This window comes from Podarcis cretensis, assembly GCF_951804945.1.
Source record: "Podarcis cretensis genome assembly, chromosome: 17".
In the NCBI taxonomy this organism is placed as follows: Eukaryota; Metazoa; Chordata; class Lepidosauria; order Squamata; family Lacertidae; genus Podarcis; species Podarcis cretensis.
In genome coordinates, this window is record NC_137187.1 from 3,912,493 (window position 1) to 3,926,275 (window position 13,783).

The window sequence follows — 13,783 nt, forward strand, 5'->3', positions numbered from 1 at the left end:
CCTTGACCGGGACCTCCTTTGCGTGGGTAGCATGAGGTCATCCTTGGTGCACAACATTTCATGGAGGCACTTCCAAGGATGCTGTGGAAGTGAGAGCTGACGTTGCTACACTGGGGTTTGTTTCCTCAGTTATTGTTTTGCTTTCTCCTTTGATGCTGAGAGTGCGCAGGATTGTAAATGCATGGTGCCAGCGTTAGCTCTGGCATAGCGACTACTGGCGCAGCCAAACATAGGACCAGCCTGTCTCTTATAGATAAGGAATGCTGTGTTGAAGGCAAGGGAGTGGGAGGAAAGCTGTGGTTTGATTCTTATTATCATACAGAAAAAATATGGATAGCTTGAAGTTTTTGTTCTCTAGAAGATACAGGGCTGTTAAGCAGGGTGAGGAGACCACCTCGGGAGACGTATTTTGGGGTGTCATTAAAAGGCAGTAAATGGTCGACCATTTACTTTATTGCATTTTTACCACCCTTGGAGGTGTCTCCTGCATCTTGTCACTCAAGAACAAGAATGCCAAGGACTGTCTGTGATTTCATGTTTGGAACATCAATCTTTTTCCTATTTTAGTGGGGAAAGAAAGCGAAACCAAAAACCAGTTCTCTCTTAGAAGAAGGCTTTTATCCACATGAAGCTTTCCATGAAGTATGGTCTTTCCTTCAGAAATGATGTTTAGTCAGAATCAGCTTTCATGTTACTTGAAGCAAATGGTTTGAGTCCTTCGCTCCAGACCAGGAAAAACAAGCTTGCTCCATCTTCCATGTGACAGCCCTTAAGATATTTGAAGATGGCTATCATATCTCCTCTCAGTCTTCTCTTTTCCAGGCTAAACATATCCAGCTCCTTCAACCATTCCTCATATGGTTTGGTTTAGAGACCCTTGATCATATTGGTTGCCCTCCTCTGCACATGTTCCAGCTTGTCAACATCCTTCTTAAATTGTGGTGCCCACAATTTGTGGTGTCGTATACTGTATACCTAATGATCACTTTTCCTTATTTACAACTGATATCCTTCAGAACGTATATACATGCCATGGGAAATCATTCTAAAACAAAAAGGAAGTTCATTTGCGAAATATTTGTCCAATGGGTAATTATAGTCATCCAGTGAAAATAATTTAAAAATAAGAATATGAGTTCATCCACAGTCTTCTCTGAAATCCAGCCTCCGTAGTTCCTAGCACTAATTAGGTTTAATTGGTGCTAGGAAATATGCAGAAAATGTCTAGTGTTGCTTTACAATGGTTCAATGAGAACAACCTTAATCTTAAAACTAACATGTACTCTTGTTATATTATTCCTCCCAAAGCCTTGAATTGATTGTTTGTTTCTTTTTTCAGACTTTTCACTGGAGACAAAACTTAGATTGCTAATTTAATATGCATTCATGCATGTCAAGGCCGACATAGAAGTGACTGGAGGCAGGCAGTTTTTAAGGCCATGCCTAGGCTACCATCTTAAAACTGGTTTAAACTTTGTGAAATATTCTGTTGAGGGAATTAAGGATCTTTAGCACAGCGTACTCAGCACACTTGCCAAACTACGCTTTCCAGGTTTACTTAAAGGTTAGGCACAGCAGCTGAATTCGTATAAAACCAAAACATTTATAGCATAAGACAGCTAAAATTGGTTGAAGAAAGGCGTCATTTCCTATGTTGTACCACTATATTCCCCCAACTTTCTGGTCTCCGAATGTTCGGGACTGCAACACCCATCTTCTCTGATCTGTAGGTTTTTCAAAATAATTTTAAAAGAGCTAAAAAACCACTATGGGGACAAAAGAAGGTGGATTTGTAATGGCATAGGCACAAGCCAATCGGCGCTGTGCATAGCCAACTGATTGGTTCTGCAGAAAAATACAGGCTTTTCTCCTGTTCCTCTCAAGACTTTTGTGGGAGGGGTTCAAGAGACTCCCATAAGGGGTCTGGGGGTCTGTTTTAGGGCCTCCACTCTAGCTTGGGGGGGGGGGAGGCAGGCTCTGTGCCACATACCCCAGTTACCAACTGGTCCTGTGCCATTGTGAGGCAACTGCTACGTGGTCGACTTCAACAGGCGCACTGGGTGGGATGTCAGCCAGCAGGTGCGCTGTCCAATAAACAGATCCTTGCCCTGAGCCATGCAAACCCCTGACATACAGTAGTTGTGGCTCCTGTTATACCCATACACGGACTTTTTGTGCTATTTCCTTGCATCCCCACAGTGAGAGACCTAACTGCATGTCGCACAAAAAGAGAAACCTGTGTTATAAGGGGGAAAACTGCTCCCTTACCCTTATTTTTTTTAATGTATTTTTATTAAAGATTTTCTTGATTTACAGAAGTATGTGTAATGTCTCTCTCTCTCGTATTTTTTCCATGTAACATTTTTACAAATCAGTTTCATTTGTTGAGATATTAGGAAGAAGAGGGGGAGGGGGGAGATGTTTCTGTTTTACTTAATATATGTAGGATTTTGTTTCAGCGTTGCTTGTGCAGGTTCTCTGCTGTTCACTTGTGTTCCTCTGGTGGTGAGAGAGGTTGGGGTTGGCCTCGGGTGTGGTTGTTTGTTTGTGATTGGCTGTGGTGATCTTTGTTTTCGTGTGTGAGTGGGGTGTGTGTGTGTTTTGGATCAGGTTAGCCATACTGATTCGTATGCTGTTGGTGGATTCTTATCGTTGTCTTGTTAGGCTGTGTATGTGACATAGGGGAGCCTTATTGGGGTGAAGGTGTCTTCTTCTGTTTGTCCCCGTGTCATTTTCAGTTTATTGGTTAGTTTTTCTAGTAAGGCTGTTTCCCATACTATTTGGTACCATTGGTCCAGGCTTACTCCTGACAGGTCTCTCCAGTGTCTGGTTATGGTGTTTCTGGCTGCTGAAAGTAGGTGGTTTATGAGCTCTTTGTGGTGTAAATGGGCATTATTGTCTTGGAAGATGTTTAGTAGAGCCAATTCTGGGGTGATTTCTAATACTTGCTTAGTTATTTTACATATTTCTCGTATGGCTGTTGTCCAGAATAGTTGGATTTTGGGGCACTCACTCCCTTACCCATATTCCAGAGCCCGTATAGAGTCCTTAAGGAGAAAAATAACAGAGGCCAACCAGAGTATATTGAGAAACAAATCCTGATCTTTATTAAAGGAAAAGTAGATAAATAGGTACCACTCCGGCGGGAAGGTAAACGGTGTTCCCGTGCACTGCTCTGGTTTGCCAGAAGCGGCTTAGTCATGCTGACCACATGACCCGGAAGCTGTACGCCGGCTCCCTCGGCCAGTAAAGCAAGATGAGCGCTGCAACCCCAGAGTCGTTTGCGACTGGACCTAACGGCCAGGGGTCCCTTTACCTATTAAACTGTTGCAACAGGGTCCCCACTCACCACACGCAGTAGGGAGGAGAACCCCGAACAATGGTGTGCAAGCCCCTATATAGACTTTTGAAATTGCCCACCCTGTAGCCCAAGACCACCACCTCAAAACATCATACATACATCACAGAAAGAGGCGGTCTCCAGCAGAAATTTGAGTGTTGCTTCTCTCCTGTCTGCCAGGATACCTGATAATGCTTTACTTGATTGCATTTTCTGGGTAGCCTGGCCATTCCTTGGAGATGGTAAATACTGAGTTCCTGAATCTCTTACACATATTGATAGTGTGCTCAGCTTAACAGATACTTGCCAGACTGCATTTGAAAAGGGAGGTGTAAGCCCCTACAGTCAAAAGACAATTGGAAAGCTTTTCCCATTTCCTTCCTCCTTACAGAGAAATGTTTGAGGTCAATTTGGGAGAGTCAAAATGGCTTCAGGATTCTTCTCCTGTACTATTTCAGACCTGTGGTTTATATACTTAGGTGTTTGCCTTGTACATTTATGAACATTTATTTTATATTTGAGACCTTAGAATTCTTATAACACCGGTGAGGAACATGGCAGCCATTGTAGACTTTCCTGATATGAAGTGGTTTGTAGCACTGCTAGTGTGAGAGAGAAAGCGGTTGTCAGAGGAGGAGGAGGAGACACGAGTGAAGTCTGCCACCTGCAAAAGCTGAGTCTTGAGGTTCTAAGAAGGACAGCAAGAAAATTGGTGCCAGTAAGACAGCTTGCAAGTCCTAATCCAAGGGCAAACCAGCACCACAGATTGAGGCAGGTTTATTTTCTCCCCTGTGAGAACTGTGGTTCTAGAGCAGAGGAGCTAGGAAACTGGAACTGGCGCAGAAACTCTTCGGCAGCCTCCCCAAGCAACAACCCCTAGGTTTCTTTTGGGTGTAGCTGTGATGGTGGGATAAAGTGTGATAGGAATTTCGAGGTCTTAGATATATGGCAATGTTCATAATCACATGTACATAGATCAGCACAGGAAGACCGACCTGAAGCCTTTTTGATTCCTAAACTGAGCAAATGTTTTCTCTGCAAGGTCAGAGTCTTTTCCTTTATAAATCCTGTCTGAAGGGTATGTCTGTGTTTGAATAGGGTGTGAGCTGGTGACCTGGCCCAGGAACTAAGTATTTATCACTACAAAAGACTGGCCAGGCTCCCCAGGCAATCCAATCAAGTAACCTGGAGATAAACAAGGACTGGAGAAAAACAACATTCAAATTTCTGTTTTAGACCACCTTTTCTGTGATGTAGGTGTGATGTATCTGAGGGGTGGTCTTAGGTTACACCCCTTCTGTGATGTATGTATGATGTTTCTGGGGGTGGTCTTGATCTACAGAGTGGCAATTTCAAAAGTCTTTATAAGGCCTTGCATGCCATTTTTCTGGGTTCCTCCTCTCTCCTGTGGGTGAGGGGAGCACCCTGTTGCAACAGATCAATAAAGATCAAGCTTACTAGCTGCTTTGCTTCTCAATATTCTCTGGTTGGCCTCTGTTATTCTCTCCTACCAGCAGGGAACCTGTGTAAGGACTCTATATGGGCTCTTGGATACCCCATAAGGGAAAAGGGCAATTTTTGTTTACAACAAAAGCCAACACAAATTTGTAGTGTAGATATGCCCCCAAGTGGACTTTTTCAGAAAAGTGATGTGATGACGAGGCAGCATGTTCGCTTACAGATCTTTCTTGCGAGGGGGTTGGGGAGAAGACAGCACACAGTTTGGTAGCGTATAGTGCATTCTTTCATGAGACAGACAGCCACGGGGATTAAATATTAACATTCGCTGGCCCTATGATGTAGGAAATGAGCAATAGAAGGTAGAGCTTGCCCTATGTAGATGCTACTGTTAATGTTTAGCTCGGGCTTCAGGCAGAACAATGCAAAACGCAGCATGCTCTCAAAATGGAGAGGTGCCAGCCACTGCTACACCGGTAGGACATCCGCCTTATCCAGTGCATCATTAGCCCTAGAGGGGAGGACAAGACCACACAACCAAAAAATAGTTATGAGTTTGGGAAACAGGTTGTACGCTGAAGACCCTCCTAACCCCCGGATCTCGCAAGTGTTAAAATATAAGTCAGGTTCGCTTCTTGGTAAGGCGATCACCCAGGTGATGAGCCATTAAGGGGAACAAAGGAAAGGGGCTCTGGGCGAGATGGCAAATGGGTGGGGGGTCCTCCCCCAATTTGTAGGCAGTTAAGAGTGAGAGTTGAATTTGTTTGGAGTGACGTTAGCTAGAAGATAAGCAGCAAGCTGGGAACAGAGAGAGAGAGAGAGAGAGAGTCATGACTGAGTTCTGTTTGAATGCAAGGCTGCGGCTATGGTCACCGCCACATGCCTCCAGGGAGTGTCATTCTATACGCATGATATCACTGCCCCAGGCAGCCCAGAGCATACCTGGCAATGACAAAAACAGATCACCCCCATGCTTGCATCAAGCACGCAATTTGTGGGGTGTCAGCATGACATGTCAGAATGCCCCAAGGCAGGCTGACATCATGTGTGCATTCTGTGGGGCATGTATGCATGGCGTGCTGATGTCATATGTCGACGGCCCCCTCAATCGTGAGAGCATGAATGGAGTGAGGCTTCCACTGAATAATTGCCACTCAGCCAGGATCACTCAGATCTAGTAAAAAGAGAAAGGTACCCATGACCGTTAGGTCCAGTCGGGGACGACTCTGGGGTTGCGACGCTCATCTTGCTCTATAGGCCGAGGGAGCTGGCGTTTGTCCGCAGACAGCTTCCAGGTCATGTGGCCAGCTTGACTAAGCCGCTTCTGGCGAAGCCAGAGCAGTGCACGGAAACGCCATTTACCTTCCCGCCGGAGCGGTACCTATTTATCTACTTGCACTTGGACGTGCTTTTGAACTGCTAGGAGCAGGGACTGAACAACGGGAGCTCACCCCGTCACGGGGATTCGAACCGCTGACCTTCGACAAGCCCTAGGCTCAGTGGTTTAGATGACAGCACTACCCACGTCCTAAATAAAACTCTCTTTTTTTGCCTCAAAACTTTTTTTTACAAAAGAGTTAGAAACCTCTGCAATATCTTTTGTGACAGGTTCAAGATGATGTGCTTCAGTTATGTAATATGTAGCTTAGCTACAAAGGGATTGATAAATATCCACACTTTCCCCCCTTCTTGGTTAAACACTGCAGGCAGTCAATGTCATTACTTATTTGTCTGCAAATCCGAAAACAAAATACAAAACATTAATCATCTGGCTGCTTTTGAGCAGAGGTTTTGCAGTAATAGTCTGGTAATAAATTAAACTGCAGATTTATATATATATATAGCTAGACGTATTAATAGTCAATATATAAAGGGGCTACATGCTAACTTTCTGTAGTTAAAATATATCAGCTCTTTGCTTTTAATCTAAAATTTATGCATTTTCTTCCTCTTCCTTTATCATCTCTTTTGCATTTATTATGGTGAAAGGCAACAGCTTTAAAATATTGATTATGACAGCTAAGGAAATAAGCCCATGGGAAGGTTCCTTCTAATATCCATCATTTTCTGGCTTATGCTTCAAAAGAAAGCTATTTCCTTTGCAGTTCCCCATTTGTTGATATGATCAAAATTCATTCACCTTCATCATCTTCATCTTTTTCTTCTTCGCTTGTGACCTGGAGTTTGCCTCACTTGTCACAAGATAAACTTGCATTTTATTAAAAAGCATTTGCTTCTACCACTTCCCCCTTTTGATGTTGGTGAATTCATACATAGAGACTGATTATAAAACAAAAGCAAGCAAAAGGCTGCTCTGTTCTGTTTATAACATTGTTTTATATAATTGTTATTCTGTAATTTATTAGCTATAGATATATAGTTTATATAATTGTTTTATATAAATCAGGTCATCATTTTCATTTCACTTTTAATTTGTATACTGCCTTTCTATATTGCAATACGCAAGGCGGTTCAAAAGCCGAAGAAGCAACAAAATAGCAAAGATCACACATGTAAGAACCTGATCCAATACAAAAAAGTCACAATAACTTTAAAATAGACAACGTATCAAATCAAGCAATATTCAGTAATCCATTAGAATATAATAGTAAACAGCAAAATCAAAGATCAGCAAATAGTAATTAAACATTTATTCATGTGACCCTTTTCTTTTGCACATTAAAATTTGTTCCCGCCAGCCTCCCATGATCCCTGTAGCTCCTTCAAACGGTAAGTGACAAGTGCAAGCAATTGTTGGGAAGAAATTGTCATGAACCGTTATGCTGTCCAGACCTCCCCAAAGAACATCTCACTGTTCATTGGATAGGCTGTGTTTGCAAAAGACACTTGCTCTCTTCCTGGTCAGGTGAATTCAGCTCAATGCCTCCGCTGCCCCCTTGCAGGTTGTAGCCCACTAGGATTGGACGATACCTGTGTCCTGTTGCTGTTGACCAGCAGAGGGGAACTCTGGTCTTTGAGGTTCCATCTTTGTGTCATGGGTAACAGCCAGTTTTTAAGAACGGGAGAAAGACAAATGTGACCTATGGGCAGCACATTTGAAGTCATCCTCTGTGGCAAGTCAGGGTGGTGCCTGAAACAGAATTTAAAATGCTATCCCATTTCTACTGTTTACATAATTCATGCATAGGCTTCACTGAAATGCACAAGTTATGTAGCCCAAATTCGTTTCACTGAGACTTGTGCAAGAAAATTTCCCAGGGATTTGTGTTCCATGTTAAATAGTGGGATGTGAATTCTCTTTCAGGTAGCAAAATGACTTGGGACTGCTAATAACATTTGCTGTATCCCTTCTTCTAGGCTGGTACAATTCGGTTCCCTGCAGGCATCATTTGCACTTTTATTCATATTAAAATGTACAAGCTGTGTTTTGGCTTTAAGGGGCTCTAAAGCAATGCACGACAATCATAAAATGAATACACAAATTTTAAAAGCAAGAAATGTGCTAAAACGTTCAGCAGCACAAAAAGGCTCATTCAGCGAGCGGAACAAAAGAGTGAAACTGTGAGTAGGTGTGTGAATCAGAGCTTATGTCTATGGTTTATCTCTGAAGCTCATAGTAGAAGTATATAGATTGATTTGACATAAATAGGACATGAGATTCTGCATCGTGAACCTTGCTTGATCTTGGTAGAAGTCTGATACCAGCCTCAACTCCAAACACATCCTGAAGGCATTCAGGCATATCCTGAATTCCTCACACTTTGCATAAAGGTCAATGCATGTAAATAAAGTTGCCAAGTATGCTGTATTCAGAATCGCAAATGGAGAGGCAGACAACAGGCAAAAGGTAGCCAGTTCTGGTCACTAGGATGACTTTCACTCAAAACACTGAACTTGCAAGATGGGCGAAGCAGGCAAGAAATTCTGGGATAAATTCAAAAGCACAATAAAACCAGCTGTTCATTTCAAGGCCCCCTCCCCTCTCTACTGGCATGCCTTGACCAGAAGGGTATAAAGCAGGGGTGCCCAAACTTTTTTCAAAGAGGGCCAGATTTGATGAAGTGAACATGCATGAGGGCCGACCAAAGTTGTTGAACTTTTTTAGGATTGAAGTTGCCTTTTGGGGGATTTTACTCCAGGAAATAAACTGCCACAGAGGCCGGATTAAACCAACCAGCGGGCTGGATTAGGTCCCCGAAACGGACTTTGGACAGGCCTGGAAGGAATCCTAAAATTTGTAATCAGTGGCTGTCCTAGTTCCAACGATTCAGAGCTCACAAGAACACACATATGCTTAGAAACAGGTATACTCTCCTTCCCTCCACCTCCATTTCTTAAATTAGTGCTCACTTCTGTAGAATTTTGAGAACAAGTAGGGATTATTCCACCCTTTAGATCAAGGTGTGTATGTATGGTAGGATTTGCTGCCATCTTAAACTGTAATTTCACTGTCTGAAACAAGCTTTCTTAGTCGATGTGTCAATATACAGCTGTTTGCTTGCCTCTAAAAATTACTGGGTCACCAGTCTGGCATTTAAGAGGTCTTCAGGATTACCAGTCCAGAATAAACTACTGGATATCAGGTGTTTTATTTAGGCAAACACATATTCACAAATGGGCAAACGTTATAACTCCAGCCAAAGATCTCAAACCTCTCATTGTGTGTGTGAACACATGTCTGTGCTGGACATGTATGTTGGTTCAGATACCTGCTGTAACAGAGGGAGCAAATCAACCCACTATTGAAGGCCTAGTGAAACAACACTGTCTTCACCATCTTCTTAAAGGTTTGCAGGAAAAGGGCTAGACAAGTCTCCCAAGTTTCAGAGTTGGTATGCCCCCTGGGGGTGGGCAAGCAAGATCATGTGGGAGTGGAATCTGTTGGGCGTAGTTTATTTTTTCATTTAGGTACACTATAGTGGGTAACTTTCCATCGCGTTGTAGATGAAAACCAGCAACTGTGTAAACAATACACCTCTCCACTAGTTCTTGCCTCCAGCATTACCTCATTGCCAAAGTAGCATGTAACACCACTGTTAAACCAATGAGTGATATTGAATGTTACGTCATACTCAAAGTAGACCCACTGAAACCAATGGGTCTACACTATGGCTAATACTGGCAATCGCTCAATAAAGACTCTGGGTGTGGGGAGTCACACATCCATTTTTAATATCCATTTAGTAGCAAGCCCCGCAGAATTCAATGGCAAGCACATTAATTATGGCCTATTTTCATGGGACAACACAGCACTAGGAAACATGCATGCCTCCTGTACCTGATTAGAATGGACAAAATGTAAGAAATAATGGACTGGAACTCACTTCCTCAGATACATGGATACAATCTAGATGGTTTACCTTACTCTGAAAAAGCAGAGAAACAACAATTAGAGGCATTTCAAATCTATTATAGAATCATAGAGTTGGAAGAGACCACAAGGGCCATCGAGTGCAACCCCCTGCCAAGCACGAAACACCATCAGAGCACTCCTGACATATGGTTGTCAAGCCTCTGCTTAAAGACCTCCAAAGAAGGAGACTCCACCACACTCCTTGGCAGCAAATTCCACTGTCGAACAGCTCTTACTGTCAGGAAGTTCTTCCTAATGTTTAGGTGGAATCTTCTTTCTTGTAGTTTGGAACCATTGCTCCGTCTCCGCTTCTCTGGAGCAGCAGAAAACAACCTTTCTCCCTCCTCTATGTGACATCCTTTTATATATTTGAACATGGCTATCATATCACCCCTTAACCTCCTCTTCTCCAGGCTAAACATGCCCAGCTCCCTTAGCCATTCCTCATAAGGCATCATTTCCAGGCCTTTGACCATTTTGGTTGCCCTCCTCTGGATACGTTCCAGTTTGTCAGTGTCCTTCTTGAACTGTGGTGCCCAGAACTGGACACAGTACTCCAGGTGAGGTCTGACCAGAGCAGAATACAGTGGCACTATTACTTCCCTTGATCTAGATGCTATACTCCTATTGATGCAGCCCAGAACTGCATTGGCTTTTTTAGCTGCTGCGTCACACTGTTGGCTCATGTCAAGTTTGTGGTCAACCAAGACTCCTAGATCCCTTTCACATGTACTGCTCTCAAGCCAGGTGTCACCCATCTTGTATTTGTGCCTCTCATTTTTTTTGCCCAAGTGCAATACTTTTACATTTCTCCCTGTTAAAATTCATCTTGTTTGTTTTGGCCCAGTTCTCTAATCTGTCAAGGTCGTTTTGAAGTGTGATCCTGTCCTCTGGGGTGTTAGCCACCCCTCCCAGTTTGGTGTCATCTGCAAATTTGATCAGGATGCCTTTGAGTCCATCATCCAAGTCGTTGATAAAGATGTTAAATAAGACCGGGCCCAAGACAGAACCCTGTGGCACCCCACTAGTCACTCTTCTCCAGGATGAAGAGGAACCATTGATGAGCACCCTTTGGGTTCGGTCAGCCAGCCAGTTACAAATCCACTGAGTGGTAGCATAGTCAAGTCTGCATTTTACCAGATTCTTTACAAGAATATCATGGGGCACCTTGTCAAATGCCTTGCTGAAATCAAGGTAGGCTACATCCACTGCGTTCCCTTCATCTACCAGGGTTGTTATTAAGCCCTATTTCAAATCATCAGCTTGCAGTGATGTTGCAATGCTGTTCTGAAATGAACTGATGGGAAGTTGTTCTTACCATGTTGTGTATTTATACTTGTTCCCTATCCCTACCGTAGAGGATGAATGGTGGAGGAAAGAACTACAAATTGTCCTGCAGCCCATGTAAGGAGATATCCTGTTCTCTAGGAAGCAAAACATATGGTGCAGCCTGGCCCTAGTTCGTAGGCAGCACATCTGGCAGGGGAGTCTTCTGTATTTTTATAAAAAATTCAAAAATAGCTGTTGGAAGAGCTACAGCAGCATCTAAGGCATTTTGCATCTTTGTATTTTTAGTTCACTGTCCCCTTTCAAAACAGAATGTTTGTTTAATACATATTTACTCTCATTTGTTGATTACCACCTTAGTCTCCCCCCCCCCCATGACAATTTATTAGTTTTCCAACAGGCAGAAAAATAAGACATTAAGCACTTTTAGTGTGCATTGCTTTGCTTCAGAAATATTCTGGTGATTCCAGAAGACCACTTGGCGTCTTGTGACAGACCCGTAGCCACAAATGGAGGGAAGGGTCAGAGACAAAGAATATGCAACTGGTGCTAGATCCATTGCAGAACAGTTGGACTCTAGATACAAGGGAAATGATTTACTTCACAGTATTAAGATATATTTATTCTTTGGTTTATACACTGCTCTTCATCCTAAGATCACATGGCAGTTTAAAATACAAGAGCTGAAAAACACACACCTTATTAGCAGGTACAGACTTTAATCTTTCAAATTTCAGCAGCGCCCTGTGCAAGACCTGAATTCAGTGCCTCCCCCACAACTCTCATTTTGTTCTGCACGATGCTCTGCTCAACTCAGCACCCAGTACCCTAAATCTGCTTCTGTATATTAGTAACGTATTTTAAAAGTAAACAAGACATAGGCACCCCAGTGTTTGCCTGCCATTCCAATGCATTTGTATTTATTAGGCAATAATAATACAGGTGGTGACCATTTTCCGCACATCTAAACGACAAGTGACTGCCAAAGCGCAAGTCCTTTTGGACCTGGAAGAGGTCGTTTAGTTGTGTCTGACTCTTTGTGACCCCATGGACCAGAGCACGCCAGTCACTCCTGTCTTCCACTGCCTCATGGAATTTCGTCAAACTCATGCTGGTAGCTTCGAGAATACTGTCCAACCATCTCGTCCTCTGTCGCCCCCTTCTCCTTGTGCCCTCCATCTTTCCCAACATCAGGGTCTTTCCCAGGGAGTCTTCTCTTCTCATGAGGTGGCCCAAGTCTTGGAGCCTCAGCTTCAGGATCTGTCCTTCCAGTGAGCACTCAGGGCTGATTTCCTGAAGAATGGAGAGGTTTGATCTTCTTGCAGTCCATGGGACTCTCAGCACCATAATTCAAAAGCATCAATTCTTCGGTGATCAGCCTTCTTTATGGTCCAGCTCTCACTTCCATACATCACTCCTGGGAAAACCATAGCTTTAACATGGGCAGCTATTACTATTTATTTACTTACTAAATCTGTATACAGTGGCCTCGGGTTAAGAACTTAATTTGTTCCGGAGGTCTGTTCTTAACCTGAAACTGTTCTTAACCTGAAGAACCACTTTAGCTAATGGGGCCTCCCGCTGCCGCGCAATTTCTGTTCTCATCCTGAAGCAAAGTTATTAACCTGAGGTACTATTTCTGGGTTAGTGGAGTCTGTAACCTGAGGTACCACTGTACTCTCCTTTTCCTACTCATATTGAAATGCTGCCCCTCAATGAGGCCAAACTTAGATGCACAAAACGTTTGGGGGTATGCGTCCCCCAGTGTCCCCACAGAAAAAAAATACTGGATAATTCCCTAAATACAACACTATGTATTGCAGCAGCAAATACAGTGGTACCTCGGGTTACAGACGCTTCAGGTTACAGACTCCGCTAACCCAGAAATAGTACCTCGGGTTAAGAACTTTGCTTCAGGATGAGAACAGAAATCTTGCTCCAGCAACGCGAGTCCCCATTAGCTAAAGTGGTGCTTCAGGTTAAGAACAGTTTCAGGTTAAGAACAGACCTCCAAAACGAATTAAGTTCTTAACCCGAGGTACCACTGTACTGCACCGCCCTTAATCCGTAGATCTCGGGGCGGTTCACAACATAAAACAATACAACAACATTCATAACAGAAGCAAGAAGGAAGCAAAGCAGCGGCCTCCAAGGAGCCGGGGAAGCCAGGCCTCAAGCCCGTAGCAGCTGAGGGACCCGCTCCCTACGGCTGCCGTCGTCGCGCCCGCCGCCCTCCGTATTGGAACTCCGGCTTTCGGCCACCGTCCGCGTCACTTCCGGCGCGCGAGAGGGGGGACTCAGGAGGGGCCCCCTCTGTCCAGCCGGGCGCCCCGGAAGTTTTCGTGACCAGGCCCCGCCCCCTGGCCCCCGGAAGTGATTGGCGA

General features: G+C 43.8%; 1 long non-coding RNA gene across 1 annotated transcript in view; it reads right to left on the reverse strand.

Annotated features, from left to right (window-relative positions):
• LOC307206918 overlaps positions 1-13,783 on the reverse strand; it is a 249,753-nt gene that overhangs the window by 158,324 nt on the left and 77,646 nt on the right. The window lies entirely within an intron of this gene.